The 18038-nt window shown below is 37.7% G+C and overlaps 1 long non-coding RNA gene across 1 annotated transcript; it reads left to right on the top strand.

Moving 5' to 3' along the window:
• The first annotated feature begins 12157 nt into the window (after positions 1–12157).
• Positions 12158–16860, top strand: LOC311626252. The gene is made up of 3 exons (XR_014795660.1): positions 12158–12310; positions 15740–15785; positions 16766–16860. It is a non-coding gene; the product is annotated as an uncharacterized lncRNA (long non-coding RNA).
• Positions 16861–18038: the final 1178 nt, after the last annotated feature.

Raw genomic sequence — 18038 nt, 5'->3', positions numbered from 1 at the left:
CTGCTTCTCCCTGGCGCATAAGGATGGTAAGGACTCAGCTCCTTTTGGTTCGTTTTGCTCAGCTAGTGTTCTGAAAAGCACATAAGTTGGGGAAAGAGCAATCCAGGCATATATAGCAGCCTATGTGTAGACCTGGAGGCATTAAGTAGAGAAAAATACTAAAATACTGAAAATACTAAAAAGCTACTTACTGTTTAATAGTTAACTCTAGACTGTAGGATTATGGATGATTTTTGTTTTCCTTATAATGTTTGAACACTCTTAGTTTTCTGCAATGAAACTACATTATATATATATAAAAAAAGGAATGAAAAAAAGGAAACCCCATTACCTTATTTTAAAATGTTTAAGTATCCAAGAGAATAAAATTTCAGTGACATTGCAAAACAGTAGACTCTTGGAGTAATAGTATTTTTTTTAAAAAATTATATGGAGCAGTACTCAAACTGGATAAGAGAATAGAAAGGAGATAATGAATTCTGGGATGATACCTAAAATATTGATGTAAAAGCCCAGGTCTAGAATAAAGAGGTTTTGGCCTGGGTGCTGGCTGATCCTTTGAAGGTTACAGAGGTAAAATAAATGATCCAGGGCTGAATTCAAGGTGAACACTTTTCTAGACTATATTGTTTATTGCATAGGGACCACTCATACCAGATGCCTGAGAATTATTCTTTTTGTTTTCTTGTTTTGTTAATCCCCACCTGAGGATATTTTACATTTATTTTTAGAGAGAGTTTGAAGGGAGGGAGAGAGACAGAGAGACAGAAACACCTATGTGAGACACATCAGTTGGTTGCCTCCCACATGCACCCCTAATCAGGCCCAGGTATCAAGCCTGCAGCTGAGGTGCATGCCCTTGACTGCAATAGAACCTGGTACCCTACAGTCTGTGGGCTGACGCTCTAGCCACTGAGCCAAACCATCTAGGGCCTGAGAATTATTCTTAATCCTTCACGATCCTTTTTTTATTTTCTTCAATATATATATATATATATATATATATATATATATATATATATATATATATATATATATATATAGTTTAGTGACAAACCAAAAAAAACCCCAAAACTATATATATATATAGTTTTGGGGTTTTTTTTGGTTTTCTGCAGTTGAACATGATATGCCTAAGTATAAATTTTTTTGTATTTACCCTGGTTGGTGTTCTCCGATCTTGGATCTGTGAATCTTGGTGTCTTTCATTAATTTTGGAAAATTCTTAGCCATTATTACTTCAAATATTTCTTTTTCTCTAGTGTTTTGATTGTGTTGTATCTTTTGAAATTATCCCACTGTTTTTTGATGTTTCTTGCATTTTTTATTCTTTTTCTCTTTGCATTTTGAGAAGTTTCTATTTATTTATCTTTAAGCTCACTGATTCTCTCCTCAACCATACCTAGGTATATCAATGGGTCTATCAATGACATTCCTTTAGATCTCTTAGTGTTTTTATTTTTTTGTTTTTTAGAATTTCCTTTGATTTTTTCTTAGCGTTTTAATCTCTCTCTTATATTATTATGCTGTTTGTGTGTGCTACCTACTTTTACCATCACAGCTTTTTAAAATATTAACCACAGTTATTTTAAATTCCCTATATGACAATTCCAAATTATGTAATATCTGGGTCTGATTCTAATGCTCTCTTTGTCTCTTCAAGTCACTTTATCTTGCCTTTTAGCATATCTTATATTTTTCTTAAAAATTTTTTTCTTCTCTTTGGGTACAGGGAGAGCTATAACACATTGGATAATAATAATTGAAGTAAATCGTTTTTTAGTGTGAGGTTTTATTGGCTAGAATTTGGGTTGGGCCATGTTTGCTATAGATGCCAGGGACTTCAAATTCCTTATGTTCTTGACTTTGTCTTTCTTGTTGACTATGAGCCTCTCTAAGAATTCTTTTTTAGATAGAGTCTGCAATAGGCAACTTTGTATCTTGTAATTTGCTGCTTTTACACTTGAGCCTTGTTGGTGTAGTAGTAAATGTGGGGAAGGAAAGCATTCTGTATTCTTATAAATAGTTCTTAGTCTTTTAGTAAGCCTGGGTTCCTAGAATATGACCTTCACAACTGTTTTTCACATTTTTCCTCTCTTTATGATACAGAAAAGTTAGAGAGGACAGGAGTCTGTGTGGGAGTTTGGACACTGTCCTATCCACAGGTTGAATAAGGCTCCTATTAAAGTCTGTTCCTCTGGGAATAGGCTTCTGTATTGAGGACATTCTGGGGCTCTGCACCTATTTCAGATGAATGCTTTTCCCCTCCCCGTACCAGAATCACGGGGATGTTTCTGGCTTTTCACCCAAAGAACCTGGTATGACGTCTGGGTGGAACCCATAAAAGGGTGTGAGGGGGAAATATGGGGGGGCAAGGTGTCCCTAAGATTGTGACCCTAAGGAGTTTCTCACTGTCATGCTAGCCCAAACTTGGTCTGTAGTAATTCACCACAATCATCATTTAAGGGTTCCTGCTAGTTTATGGCTCCAGAGGCTTCCTCCCAAGGTAAACATATCTTCGCTGTGACTGGATTCTCCTGTCTCACCAGATGCAGAGGTGGTAGTTTGCTTTGTGGCTTTAGTTGTCTGGATCCAAGAAAAGTCATTGTTTTTTCAGTTTGTTCCATTTTTTTTTTTCTTTTTCGTAAGGACAGATTCTAAATTTTAAAAACTGCTAGATCTAAAAAAAAAAAAAAAAGTTCTCTTGACTTCTTCAGCTTTCACAATCAATTGATCAAAGATTCCTAGTTTTACCTTTTACCTCTTAAATTCTCCCCTCCTTTAAACCCCACTGCTATTGCTTTCCTTCAGTCTTCTTTGTCACCAACTTAGACCTTTTCAGAAACTTTATAAATGGCTCCTGCCCTTAAATCCCCTCAAATTATGGGAAGCATGCATCCCGGCTTTGTTGGGAGAACTTCAGTGTCTGCCTATTTTGGGAATGAGATGATCATAGTGCTCTTTTTCAGTCTCGAAGTGTACCAGTTTGGCAACAATTATTGGTCATCTTACCTCTTTGCATCAATCTTGCCTTGTCCTCACCTCTGTCCTCAAATGATCCTTCTAAAATTTAAATATGATATGTCTCGCTCCTGTATAAAACTCTTTAATTTATTTACTCAGTCCATAGGGTAAAATCTCAATAACTCATTATACATGGACATCCAAATCTTCTACGACTTGACTCCTCCCTTTTTTGGCTAATTTTTATTATGCCTTTCTCAACCCCTTAAAGTGGAAGATTTAGCAACAGAGAGCAACTTGGTATTCCTTGAACATAGCATGTTGTTTTAAACACTGCTACCTTTGTTCTAAAACCACCAGAGACTCATTCTTCCCCCTGCCAGCTCTTCCCACCTACCTCCTCCAAACTCAGTTGGTACAAATCATGATTGATTAATCATCAATCATTCATAGTTTCATATTATTATAGCCATTGTTTTGCAGGCTCTGCCAAAGACATAAACACTACACTTATAAACAAATACTACAAACACTAGATTATTAATTTATCAAAAAAGCAGATTTTAATCATTTGAATTTTCAATGTCCAACATAATAGGTACTCAATAATATAGGTGGGACTCAATGGACACTCTTTTGCATTAACTTAGCAGAGAGGCGAACAAATAAAAAAGTTCTAGTTATTAGCAAGGGTACACTCAAGTTAATGCTATGCATTTACACAGAATAACAGTTCCTTAGACCTATGATTTCTTTTATTTTAATTTATTTTTGTGGCTGACACTATTAGAAATGTTCCCTTTTCCTCCCTTTGCGCACCTCCATTCTTCACCCCCTTCCCTTTGCTATCACCACACTGCTGTTTCTATGGGTTATGCATAAATGCTCTTTGGCTAGTCCCTTCACCTTCTTTCTTCCAGACCTCCTCTCTCCCCTCTGCTCTGACAGCTGTCACTCTGTTGCATGTATCCATGCCTCTGTTTCTATTTAGTTCGTCAATTTATTGTGTTCATTAGAATCAACATATAAGTGAGATCCTATGGTACTTGCTTTTCTCTGACTGGCTTATTTCACTTAGCATAATAACCTCCAAGCCCATCCATGCTGTCACAAAAAGTAAGATTTGCTTTTTTTTTTCAAGGCTGCATAGTATTCCTCTGTGCAAATGTACCGCAGCTTTTTTTTATCCACTAATCTGATGTGCACTTGGGCTGTTTCCAGATCTTAGCTCTACAAATCTTGTGCTGCTACAAACATAGGGGTGAATATACTCTTTTTGATTCCTGTTTTGGTATTTCTTAGTACTAGTATATGTTCCTAGAAGTGGAATCACTGAGTCAAAAGGCACTTTCAGTTTTAATTTTTTTTTTTTTTTTTTGAGGAAAGTCCATATTTTCCAGTCTGTATTCCCACCAGCAGTACACTAGGGTTCTCTTTTTCTCCACATCCTTGCCAGCACTTATTGATTTACTGATATTGCCATTCTGATAAATATAAGGTGTTATCTTATTGTGGTTTTTATTTGCATCTCTCTGATGATTAGTGACCTTGAGCATATTTTCATATGTCTATTAGCCATTTCTATGTCTATATTCAGCTCTTCTGTCCATTTTTATTTTTTTAAAAATACATTTTTATTGATATTTTCATTAAGAACCTTTTCATTGCAAGACACTTCATTGGCTTGATCTGCTGGAAGTCCAAAGGGAGAAATTATTTCAGCCATAGCAGTTTTTTCAAACAATTTATCAGTCACTTGTTTGTTTTGGTTCCTGGTCTTTCACAGATAGATGTCAATTTTATTTTAGAATAGTTTCAACTTATTATAACCATTGTTTTGGAGGCTCTGCCAAACACATAAAACACTACACCACTATAAACAAATACTACCTTTATTCTAAAACCACCTCCAGAGACTCATTCTTCTCCCTGCCAGCTCTCCCCACCTACTTTCTCCAAACTCAGTTATTATCAATCATGACTAATTAATCATCAGTCACTCATAGTCTCATATTATTATAACCATTGTTTATAATTTATTAACATATTATTATTATTGCATTTCTCAGAATCAGATGCTACGGTGGAGCTGAGGGTACAAGCTCCTTATTACAGATCAATACCTGTGAAGGTAGTCACAGAGCAGGGAAGGGAAACAAAGATACAGGCTCTGAAGTACATCGGCCAACCCAGTGGAAAGCTCAGTATTAAATATTGACCCTGAAGCCTTTCCCAAGGTGGGCCCAAGGTGGCCAGGCTCTGTGCTTGGCCTGGCTCAGGAACGACTGAGGCCTTCCACTAATGTGGAAGCACATGACCTCGGGTGAGGCAGCTCTCCAGCCGAGACAGACCGAAGAAGCTGACAGGTGGAGGTCATCATGGAACGCCTCTCCCTGAGCAGCCAGTCCTTCCTTGAGGAGAAACCTCAGTGGCACATCTCCATGTCTACTCCACCATCCTTGACTCTGCTGTCTTCCCTATGTGCCAGCTTCATCCCAAAGCTTTTCCAAAATTATGGTAATGATGTTTAGAAGAAGAGTCTCTGTTACAAAAGTTTCAGTGAAGGTCCTGAGATTATCCATTTGGCTTGGAGTCATGGCCTCATTTCCAGAGCTAGGGTGTAAGGTTAGTTCCACCTAAACCACGCGAACTGAGAACAAGAGTGGAGAAGTTCCCCAAAGGAACATCTTGTTACTGTTGCCAAATCAAGTGTGTTGGGGGAGTAAGAATCAGATGTCTCCTGCCCTACTGTCTGTCGTGATACTCAAACACTCTGGAGCCTTTTCTAGAGTGGTCTGGAGGTCCCCTGGACATTGTGGGACTGCACTTAATTGTAGGTAGAGGATCTTAAAATGCATTGTTAACATTCTCAGTGACCCTCATTCTTTTGGAAAACATGACCTTGTCTTGTCTATAAATAAGAGAAGCAAAAAACATTATAATTACAGATTAAAAATTTTCCTTTCCCTTTCTACAAATCCTACCAATTTTCTGAAGCATCTTGTGCTTTTCTTTTCTTTGTAATAGAGTGGAGAATAACTGTGGTATTCTGCAGCATAATGAATAGAAAAGTGGCACAAGAACACAGTAACAAAGAGCCTTTCATGCTTCAAGGGAGAGTACTCCTGTTGGCCTGGAGACCCTCTATCACTGGGACTGCCCAACTGCAAATCTGTGAAAAGAAAGAGATTTCTACACTCAGAACATTGGCTAGGGTGAATTTAAAGTAGCTTCAGTTAGTTGTGTGTGTGTGTATGTGCATATGTGTGTGTATAGACACACGATCTGCTTATATGTCTATGAATGTATGATTGTCTATGTATGTATGTGTATGTGCATGATTGTCTATATATGTATGCATGCATGCATGCATGCATGTGTATGTATGTGAATCCCTTATCTGAAATCTTTTTGGGTCTATGAAAGTTTGTTCTTTGGAGTGCTAAGTCTGTTTCTCTTAAATAGAACAATCCAGGGCTTATGCTAAGGGGGTACACATCAGTGTAAACACACTCGTTATTAAATATTAAAATATTTTTCTAACATTTGGGATACAATGAGTGTGATAAGTACTGAAATTAATAAATTCTATCACTTGTTCCCCCCCCCACCCCCCTCAGAAATCAAATACTGCTGTGATCACAATTTTTTTGCGGGGAGGGTGGTGGTGGTGGTTAGAGGGAGTGGGAACAACAGCACAGAATTGAGACGCCTGCTGGAGACATCCTCTTATTTCAGGTGTTAAGAAATTTGAGGGTGGGGGTTCAAGTGAGCTTGGCTAGGAGAAGGGAAGGCCATACCGCCACACTGAAGAGGAACTTGGTAATGGTTGCAGAGTTTGGGAGAAGCCTGAGACAGAGACAACACAAGTAAGGACTTAACTTTCAGGTAGTGGTAGTAATCACTTAGGTATGCATGACTGGGAAACTCCCTGTGGAGGCACAAGCATCCCACATGATGTGAGGAGGTTTATGAGGATGCCTCGTAAGGGTTAAAAGAATATATACTATAAGATGTGACACTGAGTGCTCCCTACTGCCGGTGGCCAGTTCTCCAGTGCAGATACCTCAACATACATTACCCCTCACCACCCCAACTCTTGATTGCTTCCGAAATTCCTCCAAGCACCAGTACTTGCTGAGCCTGATAGCAATTGTCCTTCTGTTTCTACTTTTTTCCTCCATCTGCATTTGTCTTACTTATTAACTGAACTTCAACTAGTTGTCTCCAAACAAGTGCCAAATAAAACACTTGTTTCTTAACTGGACTTTGAAGGGAGACAACCATCTTACCCCTTTTGGTAGAAAAAACTAGACAAAACATGAAGATTTTTTTAACTCAGGTAACTAAAATTGGCCAATAACCAACCACCTTCCTTGTTCCCTCTTTTGCGTCATCTTTGTTTTAATAGGATTTGTCATTATTCAGGTATGGTGAGGCCAATAGATCAGGAGACAATTGCCACTGGGGAAAAATAGTTTATTATAACAAAGATACCAAGATAAGGAGTGCATGCCACACTGTAGTGGGGGCAGGGGGAGGGAGTGGAGACAGGGTCAGTTGTAAGTCAGTGGGGGAAAGAGAACTGTGGGCAAGAGCCTTTGTCATGGTTTCCATGAGAAGCAACAGATGAAGCAGTGCAAGTGGGCTTAGAATTCGCTAGAAAGAATAATTTCAATGGGCTTAGTGCATAGCGGCTCTCCCTACTTGTCTCACCTCTGGCCCGTGGTGATTAGGGCGGGTATATAGTGGCCCAGAGAATGAAAGCCTGAAAGGGAGGTGGGTGGGGTGTAGACTCTGTTGACTGGTATGTAGTTGAAAAGAGTGCCCCTGGGAGGAGGATTCCTCCTGATGGGAGGAGTACAGGAGACCAAAGCAAGGTGACTCAGCCACATTGCCATTGTCACGCTTTCTGGGAACAAGGTGTGTCTGGCATACGCATGTAGGACAGAAGCACGTAGGACAGAAGCATGTAGGAGAGAAGCACGTAGGACAGAAGTTAAAGCATCAGGTTTATAGATGCTAGAAACACGATTGATATGCATTTACTCCTCTCATCCTCTTTCCCTCTCCCTCTGGTTTCCATACTCCTGTCACCAGGCTCATGACCAAGGACCAGTGAGTGCCCTCTACTATGGGCTGGAAGGTTTATCCTACTGCCACATCTTAATTTCCACTTTCCTTGTATCTATCCATCTGCATTTGTCTTACTTATTAACTGAACTTCAACTAGTTGTCTCCAAACAAGTGCCAAATAGGTTAATAAGTAAGATAAATGAGTTAATAAGTAAGACAAATGCAGATACAAGGAAAGTGGGAATTAAGATGTGGCAGTAGGATAAACCTTCACTCTCAGGTTCCTCCTAGCATCCCTAGTCTCCTGATGACCTTTACTTTGATAAAGAAGTCTTTGGAAGGATTTTACACATAAAATTTAGTCTAAGAAAAGAGCATCATTTAACTAGTGAGAGCTCTGTCAAGCAAATTTACACTAATGACTTTAAAATCATTGGAATGCCCTGATGAATGATTGTTATTACAAATGTGAACATGGTAAGCAAGATATAGAAGGTTTAAATAATTTATAATTAGAGAATAAAAGAAACATATTTTCATCTTGATTTAGATATGAAAAATAAGAACTGTATTGCAAGTTTTATGTTATAAGCCATATGATACAAGTTTCACATGAAAAATAAAAACTGTATTGCATATTTTATATTATAGGCCATACAATACAAGTTCTACATGAATTTAAGTGACGATAGATTTATTGTACATAGCGTTGACCGTTCTTGTCACTTTCAACTTTCTACATCGTGATTCTCTTTCAAAGGCCATTGAAAGTGCCTTCTCCTCACGAACTTGCTCATTATCACATTGCTGCCTTCCCCAGTTTTTATGGGGGTAAGATTACAAATCATTCTCTCCCTCAGTTCCTAGGGCAGCTGTACTTTTCAAGGGATGCATGTATCTCAGAATCATTGAGAAGAGTCTTCTCTGAAGCCCAGCCCCTCAGCCAACCATACATACAAAAATTACCTAAAAAATATTTGAGTAGTGTTTCTCAAAGTATATCAAAATCATTTGGGGGCAATACTGACTTAAGACAGAAAAAAACTAGAATCTATCTGCCTCAGCTTCCTCTTTCTAGCCAGGGAACTTGGAAGCAGTGTTTTCCTACAGACTGCCCTGGGTCATGGTGTTCCAGCATGAACCACAATGACTAATCTATCCAGATCATGGTTAGCATTGGTCACTGGACTTCCATGATGTTCTAGAAGCCCAAGTTGTCCCCAATTATGCCTGATAGAAAAGCTCCTATGACCGGGTGTTTTTTTTTGTTTTTGTTTTGTTTTAATCTCAAGTCTCATCACCCCTCTTCCTTTCTATATCCCGTTCCCCCACATTCTGCATGCCCAGTCATTAGACCTCTGTCTTGACCCACATTTCACATTTTGTTTTGCAGTGGTATCCTGCCTTACTATTTAGACCTTATCACGGATCTCTGCCAGATGGAAGCTCAGTCTTCATACATAATAAATCTCCTAGATGGTGACAAGCCTGTCTATACTGCCAAGTGTCTCCTGTTGTTACTGGCTGGGCCTGCCTGCCACTAACCTGAAACTCAACCTTAACAGATGAGTTTATTCCTAAACCCTGGTTTTTCTCTGAAATTAAATATTGCTTTGAGTAATTGGTTATGTCCAGATAATGAGTGGTTATCATGTCTAGGCAATGTACTTTCTATCAAACATGTTGGCTTGTTTTGTAGCTATTTGGATTCAGGGCATCATTCCTGCTACATTTGGAGAAGATGTACCTCTTTCTATCTAAAACTCATCCTCTCACTTGAGTTTTGAATTCTCCATGCCTCCTGCTTTTCAAATTTGTGATTATTTGATAAATATTCACCTCCCACAGGGGACTGTAATTTCTAGAAGGTCAGGGATCTTATTCTATTTTTTATTCCCCATTGCATCTCTAAAGCCTGGAAGAGGGCCTGACATAAAGTAAGTGCTCAGTGCATATCTGTTGAACAAATTAATGAAAATACTAAGGCCCTTGAAATTTGGGACTGTATAATGTCAACTCCATCTTAGAATCCACTATTATGTTAGGCAGACTGTCAAAATATATTTAAATGATAGATGAAGATGCTTTTGCAGAGATATAGAACTTAATGTTAGAATTCATGGGCTTTAGGAGACTAATGCTCAATTTCAGAGGAAAGTATTCTGTCTGAAGGTTTAAACCTAATATAAGAGGACATATTTCTGAATAAAATGAGGTGTTTTGTTTTTTTTTTAAATCTGTTCACATAACGTTCCCATTTTCATGTTGTCTAACAGACAGAATCAAACTGACCAAAGGACTCAAGCCAGTTCCTAACCATTGCCCAAGCCAACAGAAAACTTATTCTGGGTGCATTTTTTTGAGTTAGTCCACATTTTCCTCTTTTATTATAGAATATAACTGGCATTTCCTGCTTCCACAAAGAAACTCAGTTCCCAATTGATACATCAAAGGCTCAAGAGGACAGGGCTGTTTTCTCACTCTTCATCTATAGAACAAGAAGTTCTCTCCTCTTCTCAAAAAAAAAAAAAAAAAAATCCCAAATAAGACCAGAGACCAGAGAGACTAACAATTTTAGTTCCAGTTCTGTTTGTTCTACGATAGTACTGTCCATTGGAAATGTAATGCCAATCATAAATGTGAGACACATAAACAATTTTACAATTTCTGATAGTCACATTAAAAAAAAAACACCTAGAAAAACCATAAGAGCGATGATAAACCTTAACTTAAGAGGATTCTCTCAATTTTTAAACTGTGCTTCTTAGGCGACATGCTTCTGCAAAGCCTGCTGCAGGGACCCTGGGGCTGGGAAGGCAGACAGTGGGGATCAAGAGTGGCAGATGGCAGAGCTCCAGGGCCTGTCTCTTGTCTGCAGCCCCAGTAGCTTGTTTGGTTGTGTTGTGTGTTTCGTTGTGTGTGTGTGTGTGTGTGTGTGTGTGTGTGTGTGTGTGTGTATTTTTTAATGCTCTTGGGTAAGCTCTGGATAAATGACTGCGCCGATTTTTTTGCAAACCACCCACATAAGAGAATTGTCTCTGTTTTGACTCCCTGGAATCTTTTCTGCATCCCCCATATTGCATTCTTATCCTGCCCTTTGTGCTTGGATGTCCACTGTGCCTCGGGGCCTTTATGACCCAGCATTTAGACATTGTTGTGCAATTGCTCAAAGAAAAGCCTTTAAGTATCACTCTTTAAAGCTCATTCTTATTATTTTTATTGTTTTCTGGATTTTGAAGAAATTCATGCTTCCTGTGGGAAAACGAAAAAGAAAACTGGATAGAATAAAGGAGAAAATATAACTCATGCATAATTGCACCACAAAGATAAATGGTGCGAACATTTTGATACATTTCCTTCTGAATTTTAATATGTATATATTTTTAACCAAATTGGAATCATATTTGACATGGTTTTGTGCCTTGATTTATTCAATTAACATCATATTGTGAGCAAGTTTCTAGTTTATTAAAGCATAATTATTATTAGCACTTTAATTCTTAATCCTATGCATGCCTCAGAGTTTACTTACAATTCCTCTACTGTTGGAAATGTTGACCGTTTCTGATTTTCCTTTATTAGAAGATGCTTCAACTATTAGTCTTGTACATAAATGGTGTTTTAGGGAATATCCTCACACATAAATATTTAACGACTTCTCTAAACTTATTTTCTAGGAATGGATTTACTACATAAATAAACCTTCTATATACATATGCTATATATTGCCTAAACATTGCCTTCTCCTGTCAAAATACATTCCCATCAGTAGTATTCGTGAATGCCAATCTAACCTACCTTTGCTGACTTTGAGTTCAATACTTCTAAAGAGTTTTCTTCAATTTGATTGTTTGGGATTTTTTTAAAAGGAGTTTTTTGTTTTGTTTTGTTTTTTGCATTTGCAGGACTTTAATTGTTTGTTGTGGGACATTTGTATTTTATTGTCTGGAGATATCTCATCTATCTGTCTATCTGTCTACCTATCTATCTATCTATCTATCTATCTATCTATCTATCTATCATTATCATCTCTCTATCATCTATTTACTTACCTCTCTATTCCTTTGACCATTTCACTTCTGATATGTTAACAATTTTGTTTTTATTTATAAAAAAATTGCATGTAACCAAAGAAAGGAGGCAGGAAGGAGATGAAGCCTCCCCTTTGCTCCCTGGAAGATGCCCTTTGGCGTGCCGCGTCCTCCGGTAAGAAGTCGGCTGCACAGGCTGCCAGGCTGTGAGGAAGTTCGCCAAGTTGTACAGTCAGTATGTAAGTGTTCCCCAGCTGCGCTTCCAGCTTACTTTCAACTTTTGGGAATGTATAGTTTTCTTTATGTCCTCATATATCAGTAACTATTGTGCACATTTTAGTATAGATATGGCATCCTTAATTAAACTGTATTAGATATTTTATTATAATTTTCTTTGTGTTTAATTGTGCCTTTTTGAGATCAAGGACTGAGGAAAGTCTTAAATTTCTTCACTAAAGTTGCATTTAAAAGTTTTGACTTATAGCTCTGGCAGATGTGGCTCAGTTGACTGGGTGCCATCCCATGCACCAAAGGGTCACTGGTTTGATTCTCAGTCAGGGCACATACCCAGGTTATAGGTTCAATCCTCAGTCTGGTGTGTACGGTTGGGGTGAGTGGGCAGCCAATCGATGTTTCTCTTTCTCTCTCTCTTTCTCTCCCCCTCTTCCTTCCTCTTTCTCTCTCAAATCAATAAAACCATATTAATAAAAAAGTTTGGACTTATACATAATTTGATGTGAAATGCCCATGTTTGTCATGACTGTTACAACTTCATTGTGGATTGCATATTTTTCAACATATAAAAAAACTATTGATAAATGATTTTTCCTCATTAAAATGTTTTTAAAATACTTTAGATTTATAGAAAAGTTATAAAAATAATACTCCTTCCCTAGTTTCCCCTGTTATTAACATCTTACATTACCATGATACATTTGTCACAGTAAGATGCCAAAATGGTTACATTACTACTAACTTACTCCCAGAGTTTATTCAGATTTCATATATTTTTCCCCCTGTTCTTTGTTTTTTAACTAATGTCCTTTTTCTCTTCTAGGATCTCCTTCAACATAAGACATTAAGTTTAGTTGTTGTGCAGCCTTAATCTCCTTTATTCTGTGACAGTCGCTCAGTGTTTCCTTGTTTTTCATAACCGTGACAGTTTTAAGAAACACTGGTTAGTTATTTTGTAGAATGTCCCTCCAGTTGCGTATGTCTGATGTTGTCTCTATGGGTTTTAGGAGGAATATCACAGAGGTGACGTGCCCTTCTTAACTACATTATATCAGGGGTGTGTGCTATCAACATGATGTTAACCTTCATTACTTGGCCAAGGTAGTTTTTATCAGCTTTCTCCAACTCCCACCTTTCCATATTCTATTGTTTGGAAGGAATCATTTAAAGTGGGCAGGAAGAGGTAAAGATGAAGTTCCACCTCCTGAAAGATAGATGCTTTTCACACTTAATTATACTTACATATTTCCTTTAGCTTTGTATTCAATGCCTACATTTTGTCTATTTATTTATTATTATTTTTTTATTCTGTACCACTTTAGTTCGCCATGCTGCTTTCATTGTTGGATTTTATCTTACAAGACAATGTACGACTCTTTGTTTTACCAGAGAGATTTCTAAGGACTTGATCTTGATTGTTTGATTCTAAGGGATGCTGCTTGCTTCCGAGAGCTTAACAAAAATATATCCTCTGACCTCACAATGACTTGCTGTGTAATGGTGGAACATTCAATTGTCTTCTCTTTAGTAGTTGAATTCTCTGGATGGGGTCAGCCTTCTTCACATATCACCAAAGTGAAGGGGGTCACTTTAAACCTCTTTTGACAGGACGAGTCAATTCTAGCGAGGCATGTGACCTACAAAGAAATGTCTTATTATGTATCGCCATAATCCTTCTGCTTCACGTTTAATTGGTACCATTTGTGTGTCTGACATTATCCTGAATGTTTCACATGATAACATCTTATTTTATCTTCTCAGCATTCCAAAGGGTAAACCTTGTTCTTCCCACTCAATAGATGATAAACTAAATCTCACTGAAAAGTTGTCACTCCTCCTAGGAAATGGCAGGAGTTTGAAAACAAGCCCATTTGACTTCTAAACCTGGTCTGTCTTCCACCGCACCAAATCCTCCAAATAGAAAAAAAAAAAAAAAAAAATCCCTGACAGCACATTCCTTCCACCTCCTACCCCTTCCTGGAGCTTTCTAAATATCACTGATTATTTACTTCAGGCTCAGAATCAAGTAGGCAGTTGTAGTACCACCCTGATCCTGTTGAGTAGTGCAAAAATCAGTAAGTGGTGGTCTAATGCAGAGAAATACTACAAAGAAAACAGGGCAGATGTCCCATGTGCAATTATTGGGAGATAAGACAGCACCCTTAGATGAATTCAACTTAGTGAACATTGGGTCAACACCTGCTATATGAAGATCTTTGGGAAGATTCAACGGAAAATTAGATTAAATATTTGCACATAAGGAGTTCCCAGATTGTGACAAGTAAACATGATTTAAATTTTATTAAATTGGGGATAAACAAAATATGAGACTGCACCACGAAAAGGATCACAGTCAAAAGGTTGTGTCTCCACTGGCATCTAAATGCCATGCTCTGCCCCTGAGTCAGTGACTCAGGTGGAAGGAATGGCCTCAAGTGGCATATCGTTTTGTTTGTTTAGTCAAGAAACTTCGTTTCAAAACACCTAACCAATTTCATAGGCCGTTCAACTACTCCTTAGTAAAAATCAAGACTTTTTCAATTTAAAAATGCGTCTATTTATAAAAATGTTTGTAATTAGAAGCGTCATAGACATTTCAGAACACTGCTAAACATTCGCTTGACATGTTAAAAGATTTCTGGTATTATTGTCTTAAAATTGCCTACATAAGAGTGATTGTAAATCCTCCCTCCCATTCCCCCCCACCCCCAACACACACACACACTGTGAGGAGCAAAGTACCATTTTTTTTTTTAAAGTAAGTCTTTGATTTAAAAACATAATACATTTCAAGGAAGGAGAACATGTGCTTGTTAGTTTAGTTAGTGTTTGTAGAGTGCATGTTTACTTGCAAAAATGAAAACTCTGCATGCTATTTTCCATAACTTGATATTAAATATTCAAAGTATTTTTAAAACTTAGCCTCTAAAATCTATATGAAACTAAATGTTACTTTTTTTTTTTTAAATCAGAACTTTATGTACAGTCTTCTATCTGACGTGAAATATTGCTCCTCAGGTTTCAGCGGGATTGCCTTCAAATCTGGCATTTGTCGAAATGGTATTTGTTGAAAAATTAGCTCTCCTGTCACTATTTGGTAACGTTAGATGTGTTGCCAAGTTTCCTATGTGCACTCCATCCCTCTGCAAAACTTGTGAGGAGAATCCCAGCAGGCTCCGACAGCACTAAAAACTGTTAAGTCTGAGTGTACAAATAGTTTAAAATGTGTACATTCCGTAGATGAGAGTAGATGGGAAAGTACTGTATTTTGATTAAGGGACATGATGTTAAACTTTGTCTTGAGTTTTTATTGCATCTCAAATCGCAACAAATCAAAAAAGATAAAACTTTATGAGACAACAATGACTTCTCAAAAGACACTTGCTTGTAAAAGTGGTTCTCTGCCTTCATTTATTTTTGTTTTTATTTTAAAGGCTAAAGCCAAGGCAGGAAGAAGCAGAAGAGAAACCCCAAATCAAGGTAAACATTGTTATAGAAAGCACAGCCTTGTGACATAAACCAGAGACCACATTATCATGCATGTTCTACAGGTGCCCACACTCCCTTGTCCCTTTATGTTTCTTAGGGTTATATTTTGTATAAAATAGATGCAATTAGAGAAAGGATTTCAGCATGCTTTGTCTGTAAAAATGTTTTTATTTTGAATTTTTCAACTGATAGAAATATGAAAGATATCCAGGCCCTGCCTGAAGGTTGTTTTCAATAACTGATACAAAAAAAAAAAAAAAAAAAAAAAAAAAAAAAAGGAAAAGAAAAAAGAAAGAAAAACAAAACTGAAGAGAACAACTGGAAAAGGACTTACAGTTGACAAGCATCCACATGTTTGGGCGCATACCTGAGTTATCCGAACCCCTTGACTTTCCAACTCATATGAAAGTTTTGGGAAGTTTTCAGAAGATTCTCTATTTCTGCTTACTTTCAGCTGAGTAGAGGATATTTTAAAAGCTTAAAAAAAAAAAGATAGCCACTTGGTAGATTTTGTGGTCAAATAGTCAACAAATTATTTGTGTGTCGAAAGAAAACAAAAGACTTAACAAATTATAAACTATAATGATATGAATGGTATAATAATTAAAAAGTATAACCTAAGATACTAAAAGTGAAGCCAGTGGCTAAAGTTAGACTAATTTGGTTGGTTTCTGCCTATTATGCCCTCCTTTTCCATCTTCAGTGTCCTGCCACTCTGTCCTTCAGTGGCCACACCTAGGCCTACAGGGGTAATCATGGTGGTTTAGGAAGTAAGTCTTTCAAGCTCAGCCCAGCAGTATTTAGCTCTTAAAATAAAGCCACATCCCCAGCAAGACACGATGAGTGTGCCAGGGGTAAGACAGTCACATACTAGCTTGTGAGTTTCCACATTTTCTTCTGTTCTAGTTTTGCTAAGTACCTTGCTGTACTGTAAAATAAAGGCCTAGGTTCAAACCATTTCCCTTTTCCAGAACAGCATGCTGATTGATGGGCCCACCCACTGCCGGGCCAGTGTTGTGTTTGGATGGGTCTCCCAGAATTCAGGAAGCAGTTCTCACCTGTGACAATAAGCCAAAAGATCTTTCACTGCTGTGCCTCGTTCACTGATTCATTCATTTGTTCATCCATTCATCCATATTTTAATAAACAAACTTATGTATTTATTCAGTGTGTCTAAGAGAAATTTTTAAGGTAGAACCACTAAGATTGAGTAAATGATTGAATAGAGAAAGAGAGATAAGGAGACTTCTTTACCAATTCTGGTCTTGTTAAAAACTCTGTCAAGCAAATTTTTGTTACTTTGGGATCCAGATTACAAACTCTGTATCCCCCTCCTCCTGACTCCATCGAACAAATGTGTCTTAGAAAAAGGGTTCCTCTGTCCAGGCACTGCAATATGCTGTCCTTAGCACTTTTTTTTTTTTTTTTAAATTGATTTCAGAGAGGAGGAGAGAGAGGGGAGAGAGAGATTGAAACATCAATGATGAGAAAGAATCATTGATCAGCTGCCTCCTGCATACCCCACACTGGGAACTGAGCCCATAACTCGGGGAATGTGCCCTACTGGGAAGTAAACCGTGACCTTCTGGTTCATAGGTCAGTGCTCCACCACGGAGCCACCCTAGTTGGGCCCCCAGTCATTTCCTTTACCACCTTGTCTTTTCTGCAGTTGAGAGGATGCTCTCCCTTTGGCAAATTTGACCATAAAGTTCTTTAAAAGTGGTGATTTAAAAATAGGAGTTAAGCCTACGTAAGGAATATAAACTTCTTTTTATAATTTAGTGTAAATGACTAGACTCCATATTCCAAAAGCTACCATTAAAAGAAATAATTGTATAAGCTAAATGTCTTTGTGTATTTCCTGAAGTATAGCAATATATTTAATAAGCAAATGAGATTAGGTATATATTTCTCATCCTCAGGAAAGCCATTTTTCCGGACTAGTCTATGCTCATTATTGCACTTTGTAACAGACAGGAAAGGATTACTCTGTAGAATAATGGCATTAAATGTGATAAAGAAATTACACTTAAAAAAAGTGAGCTACTTTAAAGAAGTTATGAAACCAAGAAGACGAAGGAAGGCAGGCTGTTTCTAATGCACATCTTGTACTTCCAAAGTAAAGCATATCAAAGCAAATACTTTGTATGTAAAACAGGCAGCTTTCTCTGGAAGGCATGTGATTGATTGCCCAGACCAATGAAAAAGACTAGCTTTGACTTGATTTTGTTTTCGCTTTTTTCC

Source organism: Pipistrellus hanaki (assembly GCF_964339955.1).
Source record: "Pipistrellus hanaki genome assembly, chromosome: 7".
In the NCBI taxonomy this organism is placed as follows: domain Eukaryota; kingdom Metazoa; phylum Chordata; class Mammalia; order Chiroptera; family Vespertilionidae; genus Pipistrellus; species Pipistrellus hanaki.
The sequence above is the reverse complement of the archived record's forward strand: the minus strand, read 5'-3'. Positions and strand labels throughout refer to the sequence as shown.